Raw genomic sequence first — 10,754 nt, 5'->3', positions numbered from 1 at the left:
ACAAGTATAGTATCATACTATCATTTATAATTTTAAACTATATTGAATATTTAATGGTGTCCATCTAAGTTCAATTCATATATTATTTTTTGGGTTATGCTTAGTTTATCCAATCACAATCTAAATTGCGCTTGAGTGAGAAAGTGACCAATTTCTTATTTTCTAGATAAATTTATATTTTTTTATCTTAATACTAATTTTTATTAATTTTTTTGAAAAATAATTATTTATTTATTTTTATTAGTTTATTATTATTTTTGTATCATTTTAGGTAAAATTGTAAAACAAAATCCTCTTATAACAATTCTATAAACCACCTTTGTGTTATGACCCTAACAAAGGCCTCCCCTTTAGTTTTGAGAAAAATGTGCAAATACCTCTTTTCTCTTGGCTTTTTGGGTAACAAAGACATTGAAGTTACCAACTTTACCCTCCCCTATAGTTTTGAGAAAAAAGTGCAAATACATTATAATACATAATTTAAAATTTCAACCTTACCCTTCACTAATTTATTTTGCAAGACAACTTTCAAAGAATAATCCCCTTGACAAAATAAGGTAAAAAGGTTGAAGTAAAGTAAAATTAATGCATTATATCAATATTTTTTATTTGGAGTGTTGATAAAAGGCTTTTGTTAAGGTCAAAACACTGGGGAGTTTCATAGAATTGTTATAAAAACCTAAGGAGTAGGTTTTTCTATAATTATCCTTATTTTTAAATGGAATTTCAATTGATTTCAAAATAATTAAACTATATTTAAAATTAAATTTATTTTAAGTGTATTAAATTCTGATTAAATCGAAATTACTTATAAAATTTAATTAACTATATAAATTTTTATTTTTCTATGGATCTTAAGTTGGTTTTAAATTAATAAAATTTAATTATAAAACTAATAATTGTTTGATAATCTTGTATTAGTTTTATATTAATTTTAAATTGATATCAGTTTATAATTTATCTTAAATTCTTTTTATTAAAATAATAAAAATATGTTTATCAATAATTATAATTATTTTTATTTTATTTAAGTGACTCACAAAATTATTTTTATTATGGTTAATTAATTTTTATTATTTTCAAATGGGTTATAATTTTAAATGGAAGTAGATTATTTAGCGCAATAATTAAATAACTTGATTTTAAATGGATTATAATTCTCAATGATATAATTGAATATCTCAATTTTAATATAATTAATCTTTACTAATAATTATAGTTTAATGCAAATATATCTAATATACATATTTTTTTTTGTGGATCTTAAGTTGGTTTTAAATTAATAAAATTTATTTATAAAACTAATAATTGTTTGATAATCTTGTATTAGTTTTATATTAATTTTAAATTGATATTAGTTTTTAATTTATCTTATTTCTTTTATTAATTAAATTATTTTTATTAAAATAATAAAAATATGTTTATCAATAATTATAATTATTTTTATTTTATTTAAGTGACATAAAATTATTTTTATTATGGTTAATTAATTTTTATTATTTTCAAATGGGTTATAATTTTAAATGGAAGTAGATTATTTAGCGCAATAATTAAATAACTTGATTTTAAATGGATTATAATTCTCAATGATATAATTGAATATCTCAATTTTAATATAATTAATCTTTACTAATAATTATAGTTTAATGCAAATATATCTAATATACATAAAATTATAGTTAAATTGAAATAGATATATAGATAAAATTAATATTTTATGCAATTTAATGGAGTAATGGAGATGAGAGAGAATTAGTAGCATGAGTTATTTTAATGAGGAGAGATTATTAAAAGAGTTAATGAGAGAGAGAGAGAGAGAGAGAGAGAGAGAGAGAGAGAGAGAATGGTGTATTAATGAGTGTTAAAAGTTTTAAAAGTGATTGGTCACTTGAATTATTTTGTTCAATTTAAAATTAGAAAATTCAAAAAAAAAACTGAAAAATGATAGGCCCCACGTAACATATATTGAGGAATTAATGTTTAGAACTTGTATTATATTGCCCCACAAGTCTTATGACTAAAAACCAAAACATAGAAGTTTCCTATGTTAAACAAAGGGAAGATTTAAAAAAAAACACAACTGATAACCAGTTCTATGATTAATACCTCCTTTTTTATACTACCAATATTGCTCCATAAGTTCTATGACTAATACCTCAATTTTTTGCATTACTTCAATAAATGATAGGGACGACCAAAAAAAACATAACTAATTGGAGGATTGCTTCCCTTCTATTTTGCACCCAAGTGAAAGCCGGTATCCAAGCTTCCAAAATGGGAAAAAAGTGTTGAAAATGCGTTGACACCACTATTACACCCAAACCCTCCATTGGATTGGAATCTCCTAACTAGTTTGGTTTCAGTTGTGGATATGAGTCATGGAAGGAAGGTGCTATGGCTAAGGAGTGAAATGAGAAGAGACTGGAGAGTAGGCACTAGGCAATATGATGAAGGGTCGTGGGGAGGAGCAAGAGTTTCGGCGTAGGTGGTTTTTTCTTATTATTGAGGGAGTTTCTCCTTCTCTATTACCTAATTCAATCCATTTATGTAATGGATAGGGCTTAGTTTCATTTGGCCATCCAAACTCTCCTCTTACAACTTAGATCTGGAATTAGTCTTCCATCATATCTCAGGTTTTCCAATGGGAAGATTCTTTATAGAGTCAACGACAATAGGGTATACGTCAAGATTGACATACAAGTGGCATAGGTCTAGGGATACGGTGTTTGTAGCATCAAAATAGAAGAAGAATGAATGCATGAAAATGATATGTTTTGAAATTTGAATGAACAATCAAGGATAATTTTGTCTTTTACATTTTATCTAGAGTAAATTACAAAGACCCTCCTGTACTATGACCGTGAGGCAAATACCCCCTTCTATTAGCTTTCCGTTGAAATCTGTCGTTGTAATATTTTTTAAACCCCATACTACCCTTGTAATAACTATTCGGACAATTGGGAGAATAACATTGTTCATCTTCCCTAACCTCACGATACACAAATAGCAGTGGCAGTAATCCCTTCTACCTCAGATTCCTTCACATTTCTCTCTCTCCCCCCCCCCCCCCCCCAATTTCTCTTCCTCCCCTTCCCCTTTCTTCTTCCTGCTTTCCTTGCTTTCCATTACTCTTGGCCATAGCTGCCACAACTCATTGTCCAGATGCTTAGCGGACGAGCACACAAGGCCACTTTTGTATTTTATAATATAATACATAGCCGCACTCTCTCTCTCTCTCATTCCCCACACTCAGATAAATGCAGGTTTTGCAGTAGAAAAGTTGTGACATACCAACTAACTCTTCCCCTAAATAAAGTTAACACAGTTTAGTTACTTCAATGCTTAAGGCACTAGACAATTTTGAATTTCCGACGACTTGATTCAGAAGGGGAAGCAGCATGGTGAACCATGTGTGGTCATCGTGAATTGTCCAGACAAGACCGGCCTCGGATGCGATCTTTGCAGAACCATCCTCGAATTCGGGCTTTGCATTACTAGAGGAGGTCAGGGTGATCCTTGGTTGTAGTTACTGTTTTCCAGTATCGATTTTATTAGTTGTTGTCTTGGGTTTCTCTCCTGTTGCTTTCGGGTGTACATCCATTTTTTTGCTTGAGCTTGCTATTTATATACCACTCAATTTAGTAATAAAGACTGTTTGATTAAATTGTCTTTCCCTATCAATAGACAATAAGTTTCATTTGACTTGGTTCAAGTTGTGTTATTTTCCTTTGTGGGCAATGTTACTAATTTTGTTAAGTTTGTTGAATTTCAATTGTACTAGTTTTTTTTTTTTTTTTGGTTTTATGAGAGTTGGTGACTTGGTGGTAATTTCTGTGTAGATGTTTCAATTGATGGAAGATGGTGCTATGTAGTATTGTGGGTGGTGCCTCCTCATCCTGTATCGCTTACTATTAGTTGGGGAAATTTGAAAAACTGTCTTCTATTTGTATGCCCATCATGCTCGGTTTCATTTTACTTCAATCAACATTCAAGTCATTCTACTCCTTCTACAGTTTACCTGTTGAAATTATTTTGCCTTAACCGAAAAGGACTGCTACATGGTAATTATAGATGTTTTAATGAGAAAGATAAATATTCCAAGTCTTATTTGCTGAGAAAGATATAATCCACCAGTCTGTTGGTAAGGCAACTTTGAGGCCTGGGAGCATGCCTTGTAGTCTATTTTCAACAACCAAATTAACCATTGCAACAAGTTGTGGCGGCTATGATCGAGAGGAACAGAAAACAGAAGAAAGCGGGAAGAAGAAAGGGGAAGGGGAAGAAGAGAGATTGGGGGGAGAGAGAGAGAGAAATGTGAAGGAATCTGAGGTAGATGGGATTACTGCTGCTATTGTTCATGTATCATGAGGTTGGGGAAGATGAATAGTGTTTTTATACCACTTGTCCGAATAGTTATTACAAGGGTAGTATGGGGATTAAAATATTGCAATGGCGGATTTCAACGAAAAGCTAACGAAAGGGGGTCTTTGTTGCAAGACAAAGTACAGGAGGTCTTTGTCACAAACCCCATAGTATAGGGAGTCTTTGTAATTTACCCTTTTATCTATTAGACTTAACCTTTGAAATGTCAACAAGACAACAAGGTATGTATAAGTAGGTTTTGAAAGTTCATGGTACATTTAATTAGTTTCCTAAATATACAAGGTATATATAAGTAATTAACTTTATGTTATATAGTATTTGGATTTGGGATAACTATTTAAACTATCTCTAAATTATTATTGGCAATTAGTAAAAGTATTCCTCAACTTTAAAACCCTACTTAAACTACCCCTAAACTTTTTGCAATATGAATTACAAAGACCCTTCTATTAGTTGAATGTTATAAGCTGTGTACACGTGGCATCACATGACACTTTTATTTTTTAAAAAAATCCAACTTCCTTTCTAACACTTGGGTTACTTTAGGCCAAGTCATTGAATGGAAAGGTTCCAAGAGGAACCCACTAGATGCATAGGTAAGTCAAGTATGTGTTTGATGAAATATCGCACAAGGAACAAAATAGTTATGATTTGAAGCAAGTAGAGGTGGATTCGAGCCGAGCCGAGCCGAATACTTGATTATTCGAGCTCGCCTTGCAAGAATAGTATCAGGTTGGAACTCGATTATAAGCCAAGTTTTTTTGAAAAATAAAAATTATATGTATAAAGTTATTTTTTATTTTTTAACAAAAAATTAAGAATTATAAAAATTATTTAATATTATATATGCAAAAAATAATTATAAAATTATTTACTATTATACATAAAAAATAAAATTATTATTATATATAATAAAATTATTTATTATTTGTATGTGTGTATGTATGTATGTATGTATGTATATATGTATGTATGTATATATGTATGTATGCATGTATGTATGTATAATAAAAATTATTTAAATACTAGGCTCGCAAGCCTCACAAGTTGAGCTTCACTGGGCTCAAGCTCAGCTCGATTAGCAAATGAGCCTATATATCGGGCTTGAATTCATCTCGAAGCTCGGTTTAAACCTAGCAAACCAAGCTTGAAAAGCTCGCAAAAGGCTCGACTCGTGGCCACCCCTGGAAGCAAGGTGTTGCAGAAGATACATAATCAAGAATAAACAAAGATTCCTTAAATTACCAACTAGAAAGTTGACAATAAGGAGGAAAAGTGAAGCTTCAATGAGAGCTCTCTTGTTCAAGGTTTTTTTTTTCTTGTATATTAATGGTGTTTATGGAAGTTAGGGAGAAAAACTATAAATTTATGGCGACATGGTTCCTGAGAGGTCAAAGCCTCCTTTCAATGGAAAATTTTATGGACATGCTTTCTTAAATGCATGAAAGTAGATTCAAATGGAAAAAATTCCTCCTTTTAATGAAGATTTTCAGTTTCTAAAGGCCAATTCATAAGGCTTGGTCACCCGATGCAAGGAATCTACAGCATTGAAGCAAAGATATTCCATCAGCTTCAAAAGCCTCAAGGACACAATTAATTATCACACATTGAAGCTTTTTTAGGGAAATCCAAGATTAATAAGGATGTGGACGATGGACTTGAAGAGACAAAGGTGGTATCCAAGAGTAACAAGGGATATCTGAATCACTGCTAAACGCTATGATTATAAATGTGTGTGAATACAATAAAGAGACAAAGCAATGATTTTAGAGATGTGTAAATACAATAAAGAGACGAAGCAATCATACAAAACAGGTATATTGGAATTTTTTTTTGGTTATTACATTTCATTTCTAATGATGGTTTTGACATTGGGGCATCACAATTTTAACCTTACTAATGTCAACATAAAATCCACATTATTTAGGGCTAACCACAAAGCTATTGAGTTCAACTCATTCCCAATAGTGATTTGAGCATTGTAAAGTTGAGACAACCACGACCACAATGATGACCAAATTGCAAATGAAACATCAATGGCCACATCATAAAGAGAACTTTGGTTCCTATTGAATTATAGTTACAATCACCTTTTCACAGTGGATTTAAAGTCACCTTATTCAGCATTCAAAATTTTTGACAAAAACAATGAGGCATGAATTCATAATCATCGTTAAAAGAGATTGTACATACAATTTAAAAGGATCGAAAGTTTGATATAAGTGTAATGAGTCAACGATAGCAGATCACAAGTGAAGCTTCAATGGCCATGTCACGTGATATAAGTGCATTATGAGTTATGAATCAATAACACCAAATTGTAAGCAAAGCCTCAATAGTCATGCCATACGAAATAAGTGCATGCATCGGGAAAGAGGGCACCTCAAGTACTGAGGCCTTACAAGGACACGTGGTGATTCTCCAACCAACGTAGGTGGCATAGATTGGGCGGATTCTAACCCTTCAAGAGTAAGGGGTAGCCAATACATGAAAATGCCTCTAAATGTGTTTTGGATGATTTATAATGACTGTGAACATTCAAATTGAGTTTGGGTTCACTCCATGGCTGAAATTTGTATGGAGCCTCCACCCACCAATACAAGGAACGTGGGAGTGATGGGCCTCCCAAGTTCAAGAAACAAAACAAGACTCTCATGTGAAACAAAAAAGAAGCTATTCTATGGGCCTAAGATTCCCATCCTTTAATTTTACTAATGATTGCCTTATCTTTACAAAAACAATTATCCCAACTTGTTTAAAAATCAAGGAAATCATTTCTAGCTTTGCAAGAGCTTGAGGGCATATCCCAAAAAGAAATTTTCTAAGAAACTAGCAGGGTGAAAGAAAAATACCCTCTTTATGGCTGGGAGACTAACACTTATAATTACGGTTACAAATATGATGCCCCAATTTCTAATGAGATCTTTCATGCTCCCAAGTAACATAATTGCCAAAAAATTTTACATCACAAAACATTGGTACGTGGCCGAAAATGGTTACATCAGGACCCAAATAGAAAAAAATAATGAACAATAATAATAGTAATGATAATAATAACAAAAATAATATATAATAATAATAATATCAATAATAATAATAATAAATAAAGAAAAATAATATATTTTGCGCACATTTCAAACGTTTTGCTCAGAAAACAATTTTTGAGCAAAATATTGCAAAACAGAGGATAATAGCACAAAAAGGCTGAAAGGTAGATGGCTGACCTGACTTCTCCGATAAATCTACGATGAGAACAACGTGAAAACACACCCAAAAACTAGATCTGGTGAGCAACGTGAAAACACACCAAAAGACATGAAAAAACGATTCAAAATAACACACTGACCTGATCACCAATGAGTTTTAAATGATTTCGGTGGTCGCCGGTTGTTGAGAAAGCAAGCCTTGGTGCCGCTAGTATTCTGGTATGCACAGTCTAGATGAGAAGAAGAAGGTAGGTTTAAAGTCATATGAGGGCAGTTTGGGTATTTAAAATATAATAAGGGACTGAACTGTCCCAAAAAACTTTAATATTCACTTATTTAAGAAGTGCTTAAAAAAGCCACTTTGAAGTAGCTTTTTTTAAGAAGCACTTTTCTTTTAAATAAGTTCTTTTTTTGTCACATTTTTATCAAACATGCACAAACACTTTTTTCCACCTAATGTGTATTGTGTAGTTCCGACACTTATTAGAAGTTCTTGCTTATTACAAGTGAAATCAAATAGGGCTTAAGTGTGGTGTTGTACAACTCGAATGACTCGTTTGGGAGATTAAGAAAAGCATGATAATAGAAAAGGCTTTGACCAATCAAAACCCCTTTTATGATACTATTTAATTGATCATAAATTTTCCAGTATAATGCCTTTTCGGCATCATAGTCAAACCCCTTTTTTTTTTTAATTAAAATTGAAAGTTTTTGCATGGGCATTTAAGAACATTCAATTAGAAAGTTGGTCATCAATCATCATTAATACGAGTCTCATGCTACTTTAAATTGACGTACTTTTTGATGAGTATTTTTTTTGGTGAACTTCGAAAGTGAAAATTAACTGTCCTATTTTTGGTAGGTGTTACTTGTCCAATAAAATTGTACTTAGATTAGGTTCAATTTGGGAAGATTACAAAGCGCAAAGTTTTATATTTTGTATTGTTTTGTATGTATTTACAGTATTTATATTCTTTTCAAATTTAACCTTAAATACAAATTATATTTAAAGAAAGAAAGAAAGTCGACATTACTTGTAACAATTTACTCATTAAATGAAATGTACTTATTAATAATGATTGAAATATTTATTTTATTCTGTATATCTATTTTAGGGCTGCACTCCAGGTTGGCATGTAGATGCCGGCCTCTTCTTCCCCTTCGTCCGCGACTTGCTTCTCATATGACTCCCCGTGGAGTAGACTGCAGACGACCGCAGTGTAGCGGCGCCTCCTCGGAATTCATGTCCACCACCTCATTCTCTAATGCCCTTGGCCTCTTTGATTGTCGAGGAATACCCTCTGTGGAGTGACATTGAGAGTTTGCATTGGCTACCGTAGTCGTCGCTTTCCTCTAGGCCATGGCCTAGAAATGCCTCATCCTCTCCTTGTCACCACCATTCATATCTATATTTGCACGTCATAAAAACAACAACCAACACTCAATAGAAGGCCAAAGAGTGAACACAAAGCCACACTAAGTCAAAACCAACCAATCGAGGACTATATTAGCATGGAGGGCGAGGTGTACTCTTGAACATGCACCCTGACAATCTGCCTCACGGCTACCAACTCCTCCTTTGATAAATGATCTTTGGTTGGGGCCCTCTCTTTCGTCCTCGGGATGACCATCTTAGAAGGAAATGATTAGTCGGCCCGGTGCCTCATGAAGAAAAATCCCTCCTTCCAATGTTTAACCAAAGAAGCGGTTCCGATAAGCACCTTGACAATCGACCAAGCAAATAGGTAATAATAGTCCTGCTGGTGCTTCTTCAAGTAGAAGAAGTACTTGAATATCAACAAGGTGATCTCTATGTCATTGATAGTGCAATAACAAAGAAGCCCGACCAAGTACCGAAAGGAGTTCAACATTAGTTGGATAGGTTGGACGCGGTGCTACCTCAGCACGGCCACAACACTTTGATTTAGTGGAAACCTTTGGTCCACAATTAGACTGTGCTTGTACACACAAATCTCATCGGGTCGAACCGTGGTCGTCCTTTCACCTATCCTCAAACACCTTGGTTCAAACTCCTTGGGAATGCTATATATTCCTTCTTGATCCGAAAAATGTCATTAGTCAACAGCCTACAAGGGCTGAGGCGAAGTGTTCCCCAAACATCAAAGGGACACCTTGCTCCTCCTCTTCCTCCTATGATGGAATCCCAGCTTCAACCTCGGTAGTCCCCCTAACTTCGGCTTCTCTAGGGACCTCGGCGACCTCTTGTTGAGGCCTCGGCTCATGCTCACCCTGAGGTGAAACTACTAGAAATCAAAGAAAAGAAAAAAAAAGACTAAGTGGAAGTCATCTTATTGAGGTAAAAGGAGTATGGAACACTTGAAGCACCAAGCAAGGATGAAGTCTAGTCAAGCACTAGCTCAACTCCAAAGCATGCTCTAGCTAAAAATGACAAAGTAAATGTCTTGCCCCCTTCCTCCTTATAGGTAGCCAATGGTCCAAAGCAAATACAATGGATGATCTAGATGCATCGTCGCACCCCACACACACGTAAGTTTAGGAAAACAAAACGATGCGACCATTGGATTGTAGGATTAGTGGTAAAGTACTCCTAAATCAGCACAATGGTTCTCCAACACGGTTCGACCATGCTTTGACTAACCAAAAAATCTATTAAGTTCCTCAACTGAGCACTACAGGAGCTCTTCCACTCCATTGTGGCTGAGCACCAGGTAGTATCCTAGCTGGTCAAAGTTACCACATGGGCACTTCCATGCCCAATGTCCTCGAACCACATCAGCGCGCTGCCCATCAAGAAATGTGGACAATTATGTCATTGAAGATCTTGGACAGAAGTAGAATCCCTCAAAGGTAAGGATAAATGCCACCTTCCAAGGATAAGTGCCCCCCTTGGGGAAGGTGGATCTTCTGAAGACTTCGGTGAGCGGTCTCATCCCTACAACCCTGTGAGGAGTATGTCCAGATACAAGACAAACACATGACTATTTAAAGGCATCTCTCCTAAGGTTCGCCATCTTTTACCTATCTCATTCTCCTGCTCTCTTATCTCTCATATCTTATCCTCGGCTCAGACAAGCTTGACCCAACCGACTTTATCACTCTCTTACTGGCTTGAGCGTTAGAACGCCTTCTTGGGGATCTCATCTTTGGGCCTCTGATTTTCTCTTTGCTTACAAATCTGCTTGG

The sequence above is a fragment of the Nelumbo lutea genome, chromosome 1 (assembly GCF_056320005.1).
Source record: "Nelumbo lutea isolate HS-2025 chromosome 1, American lotus-T2T, whole genome shotgun sequence".
NCBI classification, from domain to species: Eukaryota; Viridiplantae; Streptophyta; class Magnoliopsida; order Proteales; family Nelumbonaceae; genus Nelumbo; species Nelumbo lutea.
The sequence above is the reverse complement of the archived record's forward strand: the minus strand, read 5'-3'. Positions refer to the sequence as shown.